The following is a 17,509-nucleotide window of genomic DNA, read 5'->3' on the forward strand; positions in this document are numbered from 1 at the left end:
CAAATGGCGCAGGAAGCGACGTATCTCGCCACACTGGTAGACAGGCCAGGCCAGTAGAAGCGACTTCTTATGCGGTGGTAAGTTTTCTGGATGCCAAGGTGGCCAGCAGTCAAATCGTCATGAAATGCCTGAAGGACACGCGCACGAAGGCAACGAGGTAGCTCGGGCAACCAGCGTCGTCCATCAGGATGGTGGATATTGCGGTACAGCACGGTGTTTTCCAGCTTAAATTGTGTCAGCTGTCGACAAAGCCGGGCGTTAGGCGGGCGCGAAGCTCCACGAAGGTGGTCTATAATACGGCGACAGTACGAGTCAGCGAGTTGTTGAGACGAAAATGATTCATGGTCGTGCGAAGTGAGATGATCAAGAGTGGCGAAGGACAAAACCTCCGTAGAAGAGACGTCAGTGAGTGCGTCACTGGAGGTGGTGGCGGAACCATCGATGAGTGCGGCTGTAGGAAGCGGGCAGCGAGAAAGAGCGTCTGCGTCTTGGTGCTTCTTACCAGACTTGTAGATGATTTCAAAGTCATATTCTTGCAGACGAAGAATCCAGCAACCAAGACGCCCTGACAAGTTCTTGAGTGCGGAAAGCCAGCATAAGGCGTGGTGATCCGTCACGATGGTAAAATGGCGACCGTGGAGATAAGGGCGAAATTTCTGGACGGACCAAACGACAGCGAGGCACTCCTTCTCGGTGATGGTATAGTTCTTCTCAGCAGGTGTGAGCACGCGGTTGGCATACGCAACGACTCTCTCACGCGAAGAGTTGTCTCGCTGGAGGAGCACAGCACCGATGCCATGGCCGCTAGCATCCGTGTGCAAGAGTGTGGGTGCAGTCTCATCCAAATGGCACAGGACAGGCTCAGATGTGAGGGCGCCATTTAGCTGGTCAAATGCAGATTCACATGCAGGTGACCACACGAAGGGAGCACCAGAAGCGAAGTAAGTGGTGCAAAGGTGCAGCTATAGAGGCGAAATCGCGAATAAATCAGCTAAAATAGGAAGCGATGCCGAGGCAACTGCACAGGTCCTTGGTCTTTTCTGGACGAGGAAAGCGAAGCACCACCGAAATCTTGTCAGGATCAGGTCGAATACCATCCTTGCTTACAATATTACCTAAGACCTTGATCATCTTGCTTGCAAAATGACACTTTTTCGTGTTGAGCTGAAGACCAGCATTTGCTATGCACGAGAGAACCTCGCCGAGACGTAGCAGCTGCTGTGCAAATGTCGACGAGAAAATAACGATATCATCCAGATAGCACAAGCAGGTCTTCCACTTCAGGCCACGCAGAACGGTGTCAATCATGCGCTCAAAAGTTGCGGGAGCATTGCAGAGGCCGAAGGGCATGACGTTGAACTCATAAAGACCATCTGGGGTTGCAAACGCTGTTTTTTTCTTTATCGGCTTCGTGCATCGGAATTTGTCAGTAACCTGAACGCAGATCAAGACTGGAGAAGTACTCGGCACCTTGCAGGGAATCGAGGGCATCGTCAATGCGATGGGGTACACATTCTTGCGCGTGACCTTGTTGAGCGCTCGGTAATCTACACAGAAACGCACGGAGCCATCTTTTTTTTTTCGGACCAAAACAATGGGAGACGACCAAGGGCTAGAAGAAGGGCGAATTATCTCACGTTGCAGCATGTCGGCGACGTTTTGCTCAATAATTTTGCGCTCAGCTAGACACGCGATCATCCAAGCCCAACAGACAGCCGGCCAGCTCCTCGCGCACACTTCTACTTCCTCTTCCTTCGGCTGCGCCGTGCAGCGTGACAATTACGTTGAACTGTTACGTCCTGTGGGAGTATGTGCCGTCGTGATAACCGTTGGTGGAAAGGCATTTCGAACCGAATTTATTGTACTAGCACGCGCCAAGCATGACATAATTCTTGGTATTGACTTTTTACGGGAGTGTGGAGCAACATTAGACTGCAGGGCTGGTGAAATTTCACTCAGCAGCGATACCAAACCACCCGCGCCAGACGACATTTCATCCGATCGTCAAGAAGTATTTTCCGTGTCCACTGATGTACTCTTGCCTGCGCAGACGGCAATGTTCATCCCTGTGACCTCGTCGCGCGTCCGTACTGGTTCCTGCTGTGGATTAATTGAAGCTGAATACGTCAACACTCCAAAGAAGAATGTACTTGTCCCTCGGTCACTGATCGAAGTCATAGAAGGTTGTGCTCACGTTTGGACGGTGAATGTGTCCTCCGAGTCAGTTGTTTTGCCTGCTGGACTGAAGGTAGCACGCTTTGAAGAAGATAGTGTTGCGAGCATTTCTGCGGTGGCTATTTCTATGGACGCAAACTCGCCACTCAGTGACCACTCTTCAAAATTTAGGAGCATGATTAATAAAAATCGCTCCCCTCTTCCCACCAACAAGCGCTCCAAGAACTCCTTGCCCGCTATGCGTCAGTGTTTGACTTTGCTCAAGAGCGTCTGCAGCCACCACCGCATTCCCGGGTACAACACCGCATCAATACTGGCACAGCGTCGCCAATACGACAGAAACCGTATCGCGTCTCTCCTGCCGAGCGCAAAGTGATCGCCGAGCAAGTTACAGACATGCTACAGAAAGGCGTCATCCACGAGTCCAATAGTCCCTGGGTGGCTCCAGTCATATTGGTCAAGAAGAAAGACGATTCGTGGCGATTCTGCGTCGACTACAGACGCCTAAACGCAGTAACGAAGAAGGATGTGTATCATCTGCCACGTATAGATGACGCCATTGACTGTTTACATTCTGCCCCGTACTTCTCCTCTGTCGATCTGCGCTCAGGCTACTGGCAAATACCGATGCACCCGCCAGACAAGGAGAAGACTGCCTTCGTAACGCCGGACGGACTCTTCGAGTTTAACGCAATGCCTTTCAGTTTGTGTAATGCCCCGGCGACATTCGAGCGATTCATGGACACCATCCTGCGGGGACTTCGATGGGAAATCTGTATGTGTTACCTGGACGACGCTGTCATTTACGGCAAGACATTTCACGAGCACAACCAACGACTCGAAGTTGTGCTTGACTGCATACGGCGAGCTGGACTTATACTAAACTCCAAAAAGTGCCACTTTGGCGAACGCCAAACGCTTGTTTTGGGTTTCCTCGTCGACAAAGAAGGCATCCGCCCAGTGCCCCAGAAGCTTACGGCCGTTCGTGGCTTCAACCAGCCGAAGACGGGGAAAGACCTCCGCAGCTTCCTGGGACTATGTTCGTACTTTCGCCGTTTCATTAAGGACTTCGCACGCCTAGCTCATCCGCTCACGTCGCTCCTTCACAAGGACTCACCGTTTAGATGGACTACTGAATGTGAGTCTGCATTCAGTCAACTAAAATTTCTGCTCACCTCAGCTCCAATTTTGCGCCACTTTGACCCAGAGGCCCCAACTGAGCTTCACACCGATGCTAGTGGTCTGGGTGTTGGAGCTGTACTCGTACAGATACATAGCGGACGCCAAGAAGTCATCGCCTACGCAAGCCGTACTCTTACCAAGGCTGAGCGGAATTACACCGTAACAGAAATGGAATGCCTGGCGGTAGTCTTCGCCACCTACAAGTTTCGACAATACTTGTACGGCCGCCACTTCACGATAGTGACAGACCACCATTCTCTTTGCTGGTTCGTTGGACTACGCGATCCATCTAGCCCATTAGCTCGGTGGTCATTACGGCTTCAAGAATACGACTTTTCTATCACTTACAAGAGTGGTCGCTGTCACACCGATGCTGTTTATCTCGCCTTCCGTCAGCAAGCACGCGAGATACGGACGATGACTTAGATGAATACCTCCCTTCCATCTCCGCAGAGCTCCCTGATGCCACCGCCTTCAAGCGTGAGCAACAGCATGACCCTTCTATTCGAGCTATTCTTGACGCCGCTCGGTCACCTGCACGCGGCTCACCTTTCATTATCTTTGAAGATTTATTGTATAAGAAGAATTATTCTGCTGAAGGCGCTCCACTTCTGCTCCTGGTTCCCCAGACGTTGAGGCCTATGATACTTCACGCCACGCACGATGACAGTACGTCAGGCCACCTTGACTTTGCTCGGACACTTCACCGACTGCGCCAGCGTTTCTATTGGCCCAGGCTCTGGAAGACCGTGAAGCAGTATGTTTCCAGCTGTGCCATTTGCCAACGCCATACGCAGCCAACGACGCCTCCTGCGGGTGCCTTGCAGCCAGTTAAACCGCCGACCGTGCCATTTGAAAAGGTTGGTGTCGACTTGCTAGGTCCCTTCCCCAAGTCTACTTCCGGTCGTCGCTAGATTATTGTGTGTGTGTGGACTATTTGACCCGGTACACTGAGACGGCGGCGCTCGCTTCGGCTACAGCAGCAGACGTTTCATCGTCCCTGCTGTACTCCGTCATTCTCCGCCATGGTGCTCCACGGGTTGTGATTAGTGATCGTGGACGGCAGTTTACTGCAGACGTTGTTGAAGAACTACTACGTCTTTGTGGATCTGATTACCGGCATTCGACCCCTTACCATCCGCAAACAAACGGACTCACTGCGCGCACGAATCGTACGCTGACCAACATGCTTGCCATGTATGTCTCCGCCGATCACAAAAACTGGGATTCAATCTTACCATTTGTTACGTACGCTTACAATACTGCCAAGCACGAAGTCACCGGCTATAAGGCGCCTTTCTTTCTCCTCTATGCTCGCAACCCCCAAAGTTTTAGCGACACCATCCTTCCCTGATCCCCGCATGATGACTACTCATTAGGCCAGACTTTATGCCGTGCCGAAGAAGCGCGTCTACTGGCCCGCCTCAGGACTCTCTCCTCTCAAGATCGTGCCGAGACTCGTTATGCCGCTCGACATGTGCTCGTCACACATGCTCCTGGGGACTTTGGCTTTGGACACCTGTGCGGAAAAAGGGGCTGTGCACGAAGTTTCTGTCTCAATACACTGGCCCGTATACGTCATACTGAAACGACTGAGTGACGTGACCTACGTCATCGCAAGAGTGACTTCGCACAACCAGCGGTCACGTAACACGCAAGTCGTGCACGTCGCCCGACTCAAACTGTACCACCATCGGGCTATGTAACTCGCTCGGAGAGCTTCGTCTGCCCCCGGAGAAATTGTCACGCTGCTGTGTAACTCGCTCGGCGAGCTTCGTCTGCCCCCGGAGAAATTGTCACGCTGCACGGCGCAGCCGAAGGAAGAGGAAGTAGAAGTGTGCGCGAGGAGCTGGCCGCTGCCTGTTGGGCTTGGATGACCGTCCTGTCCTTTGCGCTACGCTAACCATCCATCATTCTTATATATAAATCCATCCCATCCGTTACAATATTGTTACGCGCAAAGGGAGCCGTTAGTAAACCTTGCAGATGAATGGGGACCGTTTATTTTAGGTCGCGAAGGTGAGCGCAAGAGCGGCTGGTTGGTTGATGCACTCAGCGTCGTCCTCTTCTTCTTTTCCAACCCGGGACCGCAAGCACGTTCACCGGTCTTCGTTTTCCTCACGGGTAACATTCCTCTCGTCGCAGACGAAGCCCGCCGGGCGAGTCAATCCATTTGTCTTGAAGTGAAGATTTTCAAGCGGGCGAAATGGACCACTTGGGTCTTGGCAGCTCTTCTACCACTCGCCATGAGGCGAGCTATGTTATAGGTGACTTCCGTGAGTCTGTTAATAATCACAAACGGCCCATCGTAGGTGGTCAAAAGCTTTTGGCATAACCCGCGTTTCCGTACTGGAGTCCACAGCCAGACCAGGGCGATAGATTACCGTACGGTGGCGAATGTCGTAGCGTGCTTTTGATCTGTCCTGCGATGCCAAAGTGCGCAGACGAGCAATACGACGAGCTTCTTCGGCAAGGCAGAGAGTCTCGGCGACAGTGGGATTTTCGTGCCTGCAGAAAGTGAAAACAGTGTCGATTGTGTACCGGGGTGGTCGTGCGTACAGCAGGAAGAAAGGGCTATACCAGGTAGTCTCATGCTTGGCGGTGTTGAACGCGTACGTGATAAAAGGCAGTACGTCATCCCAGTTCTTCTGGTCGGATGAAACATACATAGATAGCATGCTTACATTTGTTCGGTTGGTGCGCTCCGTATATATATATAGTCACGAGCTCTCATAACAGAGGTCAGAAACAGCGCGAATGACCACGGGGACTGTCGGTGGAGAAGGAAGACGAAGTTCGGCTGGTTGCTTTTGTGCCGGGCTTGCAACACGCCAACCGTTCCGATTTCAATAAACGCTTCTCAGCGTAACATTTGGTGGAGCTGTGCTGGGTACTTCCCACGACCGACAACGGAATCGTCCGTACAAGACCTTCGGAGAAGCCGCCGCCTTGCCGGACTTTTGCCATCGGCCACCATCATGCCTAGAGAGGAAGATGCTCCCAGTACTGCATCGGCAGGACCAGCTCCGATTCAACACTACCGAGAGCCACACACGTTCTCCGCAAGGGTAGGAGAAGATGTCGATGAGTGGCTCACCCATTATGAAAGGGTAAGCCAGTACAATCATTGGAACGCCGCCTCCCAACTGAGGAACGTTGTTTTCTTTTTGAGTGGCACAGCGATGGTGTGGTTTGACAACCATGCGGACGCGCTAACTACCTGGGCCTGTTTCGTTGACGAGATTAAGAAGTGTTTTGGCGATTCGGATGCCAAGAAGAAACGAGCGGAATCAACGTTAGCTCAGAGGGCTCAGGTCCCTGAAAGACTTACACCACATTCATCGAGGAAATTCTAAAACTGTGTAAGACCGTAAACCCCCGAATGTCAGAAGAGGATAAGGTGGGACACCTTTTGAAGGGAATCGCGGAAGATGTGTACAACTTCCTTATTGGGAAAGAGAACTTGGAAACCGTATCAGATGTGATACGGCACTGCCGTACCTTCGAAACACTGAAGACTCGTCGAATTGCCCCGAAATTTGGACGGCTAGCTAATGTGACGACTGTAGCCAGTGTGGACACGAATCCTCCAACAGACTTATCGTCCACCATTCGGCAGATTGTCCGTGAGGAACTCCTTCGACACCAAGAACAAGCACGGTATGTGGCCCCACGTTACAGCTCCTGCGCTTTCCGAGACGCCATGTGTGCAACCCCCTCGACTCATTGGCAGCACTCAGTAAACGCAGCGGACTTCGACAGCTATAGAGATGGTCCACATCATGACCTGAACCAGCCATCCTATAACGATTCTTTTGGCCAAAGCCTTGATCAGCGCCCACGCAACGGTCGCTCACGACGACCAGCCACTGCCTATGACTCGCAACGACAGTATATTGGTTACTCTCAACGCACGGCCACGGCTGAACAGCGTCATCAGCATCCCGATGTTCGCCCTATGCCTGTGTGCTACAGCTGTGGCACACCAGGTCACATAGCTAGATACTGCACCCAACGTCGACCATCGAGCTATGGGCAATCGATGCCGTCTGCGTGGCACAGTGGTCGTATCATGGACAACCAGCGGCCAGGAAACTCCGCTCTAGGAAGCCACTCCCGAGAAGAAAGGCCACGTACCTACACCTTAGGAAGCTACTTGGAGAGGGAAGATCTCGTAACCGTTCGCCTGCTTCCGACCGCACCCTGACACCACCACCAGCTTTCCGAGCGTATCGATCACCATCTCCCCGGCGGCGCATCCCGTCATCATCTCCGCGGCGCCGCTTCCCGTCACGCCCGCCGGAAAACTAGCCAGCGCGACCGACGGGGGTGAGTTCGCTGGAAAATCTGTGCTGCCGACTGAGATACCTCCAACTATGTTCATGCTGAAGAATAGGGTTCATGTGTGTATTGACGGTGTGTCTACCATGGCATTAGTCGACACGGGTGCAACTGTTTCCGTCATGAGCGTGCTGTTTAAAAGTCTTCTGGGACGCAAGGTCATGTTTTGTTGGGACCAGAGCACAAGTTTTCGTGGAGTGGGTGGTGACTCATTATATTCGGTCGGAGTTTGTAATGTGGATGTGTCATTAGGTGGTCGAGTTTTTAACACTGAGTTTATTGTCCTTCCTCGTTCCACCCACGATGTGATTCTAGGGGGTCGACTTTTTACAGTTGTGTGGTGCAAATGTTGACTGCCGCACGGGAGAACTCAGTGTGAGCGAAAGTGCTTTATCTGTGATCTTGGAAAACTCACCCAACCAAGAGAGTGTATTTTGCGTCTCCGAGGATACCGTTGTGCCCGCTTTATCCGCGATGGGTGTTTCAGTTGTTTGTTCTACTCGCAACCCGTTCGATGCTGCAGTGGACCCTGTACATGTGAACTGCTTAAAGAAAAACGTGTTGGTTCCTCATTGCATGGTATCGGTGCTGAATGGACGCACACGACTATGGGCGATAAATTGTTCTACTGAAGCGGCGGTGCTGCCTCAAGGCTTAAAGCTGGCCATATTTCAAGAAGACTCGCCGATACCCATGGCAGTGCTTACAGAACTTCCGGACACAGCAGAAGCCAGTAACATGCGCCCTGTGGACTCAAAATTCGTCTCCATGGTCGCTAAATCGCTCAGTGACCATAAGCGTGATGCGTTGGTGGCGCTCCTTGTGAAACACTCCTCAGTATTCGACTTCACGCAGCACGACGGCCCGACATCGATCCCTGTGTCTAGAACTCGCCACCGCATCAACACAGGATCTGCTCAACCGATTCGACAAAAACCCTATCGCGTGTCGCCCGCAGAGCGCAAGATAATCAGTGAGCAAGTCGAAGAAATGCTAACCAAAGGAGTCATTCAAGAGTCATCTAGCCCTTGGGCAGCACCAGTGATATTGGTGAAAAAGAAAGATGGTACGTGGCGATTCTGTGTTGATTACCGACTCCTAAATAACGTTACCAAAAAAGACGTGTACCCGCTTCCGCGAATAGACGACGCGATCGATTGCCTTTATGCGGCCTCGTACTTCTCCTCTGTTGATCTGCGGTCAGGTTACTGGCAGATTCCTATGCACATTGAGGATAAGGAAAAAACTGCATTTGTAACGCCCGACGGATTGTTTGAATTTAACGTCATGCCTTTCGGGCTGTGCAACGCGCCCGCAACGTTCGAACGGTTCATGGATACTGTACTGCGTGGCTTGAAATGGGAAGCTTGCATGTGCTACCTGGACGACGTTGTGATCTTCGGCCGAACATTTAGTGAGCATAACAAGCGTCTTGAGTTGGTGCTGAACTGCTTGGAGAAGGCTGGCCTGGTCCTCAATTCAAAGAAGTGTCATTTTGGGGAGCGACAAGCTATTGTGCTGGGACATCAGGTCGATAAAGAAGGCATCCGACCAGATCCACAAAAGACTGTGGCTGTAGAGGCATTTAGGGAACCTCACAGTGTCAAGCAATTGCGAAGTTTTTTAGGCTTATGCTCCTACATTCGCCGATTCATTCCCAGATTTGCTGACGTGGCCCATCCTCTCACGCGCCTTCTCCAGAAAGGCGGTCCTTTTGAGTGGACCACAGAGTGCGACTCATCGTTTCGTCAATTAAAGTTTCTCTTGACGTCACAGCCTATTCTTCGCCACTTCGATCCCTCAGCACCAACAGAGGTTCACACCGATGCGAGTGGTGTTGGCATCGGCGCTGTGCTTGTTCAGCGCATCGGTGAAAACGAGCACATGATCTCGTACGCTAGCCGCTCCTTGAGTCGCTCCGAGCGCAATCCGCCTTTTTCATGGCGCTACGGCGCATGCGCCCTGCCCTGGCGGATTAGTCGCGAAACGTTTTGGAAGGGTCCCGCGCGCGGCCCCGTCTCGGGGAAACGTCCCTCGAAAAAAAAAAATGTGCTCGCACGCGCGCTACTGCCAAGTGCACAATCGTGCTGTGTACCTCGTTGAAACTTCACTGGTAGCTCGACGTCGGTGCGGTACCGAAAACGTGCGTAGCTTAAGACTGCAACTCCACTTTTAACAGAAAGTGGTGAGGGCTTCGTCCAGACTGCACAGGGAACCACGTAGTTGCCGCCTTGCATTGATGGCTGTAATAGCAAATTTATCGATAAACCCCTGCGTTACACTTGGACGACACTTAAAAATACGTTGCTGACGAAGACTTCTTGCAGCGTCGGTCCTCGCTTGCTGGTAGTGGCAGCGTGTGCCCGACTTCACGTACTCGTTCAAGGCGCGGTAACACTGGGTCGATACGCGACCGACAAGACGCGCACGCCTACGATTGGCCGACAATTCAGCACTGTGTCGCTGAGACCATTTTATCATACCAGGCCTACAAGACGTAACCGACGAGCGCGAGTTGCCGTACTGCGACGGGCTTTCTTGTCGACGGCACCGATAAAATCAGCGTGCCGACCATCGTTGGACCGAAACCCGTGCGATGGGCCGTCGAACCGATAACGCGATAGCCGCAACGGCTTCGTTAGTATATATAAATAATCGCGCTCAAAGTGAGTCAAGACATGCCTACGAAGTTGAAATGCACAAGATTCGACCCTCTCAATCCGTGCACATAAGTTTGAGCCAATGCTGATCCTGTTCAGCGAAGGTTAGACCTGGCGCCGTCGAGTTCGCGCACCCGCCACCGGCGGACCGGTACTGAAAAGTAAGCAAGTTATAATGAAGGAAACTGCTTTTATAGTCCAATTCTAGCCTTAGCGATTTGAAATAAACTACCCTTCGCTTCGATCGCCGCGTACACAATAAGCTGCAAGCGGGGACACAGCGCTGTGCCCAACGCCTGTGCCAACATCTGTACGTCACCGTTCCTTTAGACTGCCGGTCGTATTCGCAACGTAGATGGGTGGGTTTTTTACGTGTTGGCATGCAGACACATTTCTGAATTCCTGAGATGTACTCTTCATCTCTGCGTGAAACCCGAAACAAGAGACTGTACATTCGGTACAGCAGCATAAACAGCCGCTTCGCTCATTTATATACCAACGGTGTCAGCGATGGCATCCGCGTTTGTGCAGGAGAACAACACGGCCTTTAAATGAGCGCTTATGCGAGCACAGTTTGCTCTAATAATGCTTTATGACACGCGCAAACTAACTATCGCGAAGTTAAAGAAAAGCGAGAATCAGTAATAAATTAGCAGCCCAATATTTGTAACTGGATCACAGTCGCCATTGTTTAAGTGGCTCAGCCGCTCATACTGACTCGTCTCACGATGGAACAACGCGGCTCATATGAGCAGATATGTGTTTTATTCTACGTTTTGACATTCTTTCATATCAGCGCATTTTCATATATGCACCTCTCCCCCATTTTTTGACGCTAACAACGATCTGTGGCTGTAGAAGCCGATGTAAACAAGTCCATCGCTTTGCTAAATCCGACGCGGAAGGATGCGAAATGTATAAAGAATGTGTAAAAAGAATTACAAAAAAAGCGAGGTGCAAGTGCAGGAGTTAGCGCCAACAAACTCCAAAGCAGCCGCTACGGCAGAGGGAACTCAGCGTGCCTTTATCGGCCGCACTGTAAACAAAACAGCACACTCAGGCCTGCTCACCCTACATGTATATAGTTGGTGAGTGCTACATGGCTTCCAGGAACGACATGCTGCCCCCCAGAAGCCATTAATAATTATTCGCGATCCACGAAACGCACAACCGATGCGCACTTAACACGGGCGCAGGTTCACAAATCAACCGGCGAAAGCCCCAGCACCCTACCAAAACGTTTCCAGCGGAGCGCGGCAGAGGGCAGCACAGGAAAATTAAAAAGGCGGATTATACAGTTACCGAGCAAGAGTGCTTGGCGGTCATATTCGCGGTGCAACGCTTTCGTTCATACCTCTACGGGCGCCCCTTCACAGTGGTCACGGATCATCATTCACTGTGCTGGCCTGTGAATCTGCGGGACCCTTCTGGTCGACTTGCGCCTTGGGCTCTCCGCCTACAGGAGTACGATTTTGTTGTTTCCTACAAGAGTGGTCGACCACACGCTGATGCTGACTGTCTCTCTCGGATGCCACTGCCGACGACTGAATGCGACGCTGACAACTTCGACCAATACATCGCTTTTGTATCTCCGGAATTTCCTGATATGGGTACCTTCATATCCGAACAGCAGAAGGACAAGAGCTTACAGCCACTTTTCGCGGCCGCACACGATCCTTTAGAAGATAGCCGTTTTCGCCTACGTGACGGCGTCCTGTACAAGAAGAGCTACTCGACCACTGGCGCGCGCTACCTTTTAGTTGTGCCCAAGAGTCTCCGCGTTCCAGTGCTATGTGCCATGCACGACGATCCCACTTCAGGTCATCTGGGATCCACACGAACACTCTACCGTGCTCAAGAACGTTTTTACTGGCCCAAGATGCGTCAAGATACCGAGCGGTACGTCACCAGTTGCACCGAATGCCAGCGTTACAAACGACCTACAAATACACCGCATGGTCGACTTCAGCCAGTTCCGCCTTCCAGCGCCCCTTTTGAACAAGTCGGCATAGATCTCCTGGGCCCCTTCCCGCGATCCTCCAATGGCAATCGTTGGGTTATTGTGTGTGTAGACCACCTCACCCGTTATTGTGAGACGGCAGCGCTGACACCGGCAACAGCAGCAGAAGTTTCTATTTTCTTGTTATATTCCGTTATTCTCCAACATGGGCCTCCTCGCATTATAATCAGCGATCGTGGGAGACGATTTAGTGCAGACGTTGTCGAAGAGACCCTTCGTCTGTGCTCATCTAGCTTCCGCCACTCGACGCCATACCATCCACAAACCAATGGTCTGGTCGAACGTACCAACCGAACGCTTGCCAACATGCTGTCGATGTATGTCGATTCCGCACATAAGAACTGGGACAGCATCCTACCTTTTGTCACTTATGCCTTCAACACCGCGAGACACGAGACCACCGGTTACTCACCGTTCTTCCTCCTTTATGCTCGTCCGCCTCGTTATACACTCGACACCATGTTTCCCTACTTCGCTCATGACAGTGACTCTATTACCAAGGTCCTCTGTCGAGCAGAAGAAGCGCGACGCATTGCTCGGCTACGCACCTTGGCCTCGCAGGACAGGTCAAAGCTCCGCTACGACGGTCGTCGCCTACATGTATATTTCGATACTGGCGACCTTCTGTGGCTCTGGACGCCTTTACGGAAGCGTGACTTGTGCCAGAAGTTCGTGGCCCACTATGTTGGGCCCTACGTTATACTTGAACGCCTCAGCGAGGTCAACTATCGCATTGCACGCCTCACGAGCACTGGACGACACTCGGCCAAAACCGAAGTCACTCACGTTGCCCGCCTGAAGCCTTGCAATTCACGAACGACTGACTGACTTGCCCGGCGGGCTTCGTCTGCCAACGGGGAAATGTCACGAGCTCTCATAACAGAGGGTAGAAACAGCGCGAATGACCACGGGGACTGTCGGAGAAGGAAGCCGACGTTCGGCTGGTTGCTTTTGTGCCGGGCTTGCAACACGCCAACCGTTCCGATTTATCTGCCCTGAGCTAAGATCCCCGTTGGGATTGGCAGTATTGTGGGCGTTTATTACGCACATCTTCCTCGTCTGTATGTCATCATCATCATCATCATCATCATCACACTTTTACCTATCCTCCTCTTCGCCTGTATATGTATCATCGTCATCGCCTGTGTGTTGCGCTGGTTCGCTGACGAGCTCCCGGGCCTAATAAACGTCGTCCCAACCGAGACGCCACCCCCAGTATGTAAAAAATAAATAAAACAACAGCCGGGCAAGACAGCAAACTTCGATTTTTCCCAATTGTGGTCTATAACGATCCGCCGTCTACCGTTTTTCGTGAACAGAAACAGGACTCGCGTTTCCTTCAATCATTACTTGACGCATAAAAGGTGAGGAGAGAAATTTGCTGGAAAGAAAGGCAAAGAGAAAAAAGAGACCTGTTGCAGCCCAGGTAACAGCGGATATAGCGTTTTCCAATCAGATATTCTAATGAGTGGTTCGACCACGGCTACGTACTCAATCGCGCTTCCTGCGTTGTGCCGATACTATACTCTTCTACATTTAAAATACAGGAACGAACCTTGGCACTAGAACTTTGACAGTATCATATAAAGCAAGTTTCACTCACTTTCGGTGGCCTGCTGTCCGATTTGTTTGAAGAGATGTTTGCAGGGAACTTGCAATCATGGTATTGTAGTCCTCGTCACGCAACACATATCGTTATTTGATCGCACTCGGGAATCGATGAGGCAGACAGTCCAAAGCAGGGCTGCTTTCTGTGTTGAAAGCTTTTGTCAAAATTACGGCATCCGTAGTTCGCAGTAAAATAAGGGCTAGCAGCTCCGACAGTTTCGAAAGTGTTCTGTCTCCTGACGCCCGGCTGTTCTGAAGACTGCAGAGACGTTTTTGTTAGGATGGGCTCCTAGCAGCAAGCAGCACGTGTTACGACGGAGTACTTGAACCTCAGCTAGGCGGCTGGCCACGTCCGCCTGGTGGGGAGGGATCGGGCAGGGGCGAGACAGCTCTTCCTTTGTCCATAATTGTTCGCCACCTTCGCTATATTGACGCCATTTATACACGTCACTCCCTCACCACCCCGCCCCTTCCCCGCCTCCCGTCGCACTCTTCAACATTAACCGGGTTGTTGAACGACGAGCTCGACACAGCCGGACGTGTAGTAAAGGTATTTAGATACGTGGACGACTTTTTTTAGTCAGAAGTTTTTAGCAAGTGGTCCTCCTCGCCGATGTTCACGTTTGAGCTCCAGCAGGCCCATTCCATTCAGTTTCTTGACCGTCACACACTTTTCAATGAAAGTGGCCACATCTGCTGGGCTTACATGCCAAGATTCAAGAAAGCCATTCTACCCTTTGATTCCTCACATTCGAAACTGATTAAAACGGGAATCCGCAAATCATGTTTCAGGTCGGCTCTTTTGATGTCCTGTCCACATAGGATAACGGAAAGCTCCGGTCACCAAGTAGTAATGTTGCAGCAGGCGGGTTTCCCGCGTGCGCTGCTTCAAGCTGTCGCAGAAATGCTGCTTAAATTAGCTGCGCAAAGAGCCTGCTGTAGACGTTGTAGATACCTCGGAGAAGACACGTTTGTTCGCGGTTGTGCCATATGCGCATAAGTTACCGCAAGGAAAGTCGCAGGGAAGCACAGGGTAGAAAGTGTGTTTTCTGCACCATCTGAGTTGTCACAAGTATGCAAACGCGTCACGGGTTAAGTCAAGTACGGAAATACTGTAGGGCGAAACACGATCGAGTATCAGTATGTCCCATGTACCACTTGTGTCGTGTACAGAATTCCTTTAAGCTGCGGCTGTGCTTACATGGGCCAGACTTGACAGTGCCTGAACGACAGGCTGCGACAGCACTTTAGGTGTTTCAAATCAGGATAAGGCTCGAATGCTGCTTTACACGGCAAAAGTTGCGGTTGCTATCCGCGGTTGAGGAATGCGGAAGTTGTAAGCCGTGAAAACAGGAAGTAAGAACGTGAACTTTTGGAATCGGTGTTAACAGAAAACTCTGGGCCTGATATCACGTGCGTTAGCATGGCTTCGGTGGCACTTATCAACAAAGAAGCGCGACTTCATGGCTAAGCTTGTTCATTCACTTCTGTTTTGTGTTTTATGCCTCCTGGAAGTTGACAGCGTACACGCGCTTCCCAAATATCACGCTTCATGAAGAGATTGTGCAAGCGCTGTATGCGATTTATGCCGTATATCTAGGGCTCCATGTTTTCGGTGTTTATTTTTCTTGAAAATCGGCGGGTGTTTATCGGAGTTTATATTTCTGGCGGAAATTCGGCATTTATCGAAGTTTATTTCCCGTGAATCCCCAAGTCTCCGAAATTCGGAGTTTTGCATTATTCTCAAAACCCGACAATCTTAGATCAATTCATATCTGAATACTAAAATATCAAAACACACGAAGCACATTTTATTTTTCCTAGAACGTTTGAATGGACAAAAACGTCTGTTTAGACCCTTGAATATGTAAGTCAGCGTGCACGACGAAACCTCGTGAAAGTGTACGAAGCATGCTGCATTCACTCTCACGCAGCCGTTAATTCAAAGCAGCCAACCCTCAGCAAGATCTCACCTGTGTCTGCGTGGCGCTTCTTCATATGGACGTGGCGCTGTGATCGTAAATGCTCCGCAATTCCCACGGCGCCCTTGCCAATGCTGTCACACGACAAAGCTTGCAAACAATGACTCCTTCAGAAGACGTCGACTCTTCGAAATCGCTATACTCTTTTACGTAGTCGCCGCAAAGCTTTCGTTTTCTTCCCATTTTGCTCGCCCTAAATTTCTCTTGACGCGCCACAGAAATGCGTCATGTGAGCATGCGAAGGTTTCCGTGAGCAGGCTTTCCACGGTAGATCCCCACTGTCGTGGCGGTCTGTCCTCTCCCGCGCACGCGTGCGAGCAGACCAATCACAGACACCCAAAACAGACCGCGCGGCTGCAGTCCACTCCAATGAAATCTCTTGAGGGGGGCAGCGGGCGGCGAAGCCCGGGGCCCGTATATTCGATGTTGTCTAGGCGCCCTAGCGCCGCTGTCGCCTGTGTCGCCAGGGGACCGTATATCAAGATGCCGTCGCGCGCTTCTGATGCGCCTACATTCGTTGACCTGTTGACGTCTCGCTTCGTGCGCGACAATGCCGTTATGAAATGTGCGATGGGATACTGTCTCCGAGACACTGTCGATGCGCGGTAAACTTTAAATTTGTCAAACCAGAAGTTGTATAAATGAGCGCTTAGAACTTGCGCTTTCGATAAAGAACGGAACCAGATGATATTAATTTTGTCCCTTGAAATCGGAGTTTATCAGATTTTTTCGGATAAAACCGAAAACACCTTGGGTTTTTTTTTTTTTTTTTTTTTTTTTTTTTTTTTTTGTGCGCCTGTGTATTGGGCGCGTACGCGCATTGTCTCGCTGCAGCGAGATTTTCAAATAAAAGTTTACAGTTGTCAGTAGCGCTTGTCCCGTCTGCATCACCTTACTTTGTCCCGTCTATCGCGCTCCACCGTACTCAAATATGCATCACCAACTGGCCCAAAATTCTACTCTTCTGAAGTCACATATCTTTCTGTTTCCCCCTTCAAGGCGGCGCCGCCGCTGTGTGAACGTCGCGGCCATTGGACTCCCTGGTCCTGTACCCTCGTCCTTGATATAGTTTGCCGTACGCAAATCAGCATTCTGTAGGTCTTTCTTTCTTGTCCCGTTTTTGGCGCTGTTGTCATTCTGAACAACGTGCACAAATTAAATTAGCCCAATAGCAAGCTCTCCTCAAGTGTATTTATATACATAATAAAAGTCAGCGACAATTGGGCAAGAAAAAAGAAAGCAAAAAAAAAAAAGGGGGGGGGGGGGGGGGCTGCTGATTATGCGTTCCCTATAGGCAAGCGCGTCGAAATATTTTCGGAAAGCTTTTCTTCCGCAAAGCGTGGTCGACGATTCGGTCAAGTACCGGAAATGAGAAGCTCCTCGACGACACGAAGACCTGGTGGGGGGAGCAATCATGTCCACGATCTTTTAGCACGCCTTCGTTCCCTCTTTCTCTGTTTGTAATATTTAGCGCTGATCCCCCCTCAGCAGTTCACAATCCGGAATGACTTGGGTGGGGTCAATGTCCTGCCTGCATGCTA

The sequence above is a fragment of the Dermacentor silvarum genome, chromosome 7 (assembly GCF_013339745.2).
Source record: "Dermacentor silvarum isolate Dsil-2018 chromosome 7, BIME_Dsil_1.4, whole genome shotgun sequence".
Classification (NCBI taxonomy): domain Eukaryota; kingdom Metazoa; phylum Arthropoda; class Arachnida; order Ixodida; family Ixodidae; genus Dermacentor; species Dermacentor silvarum.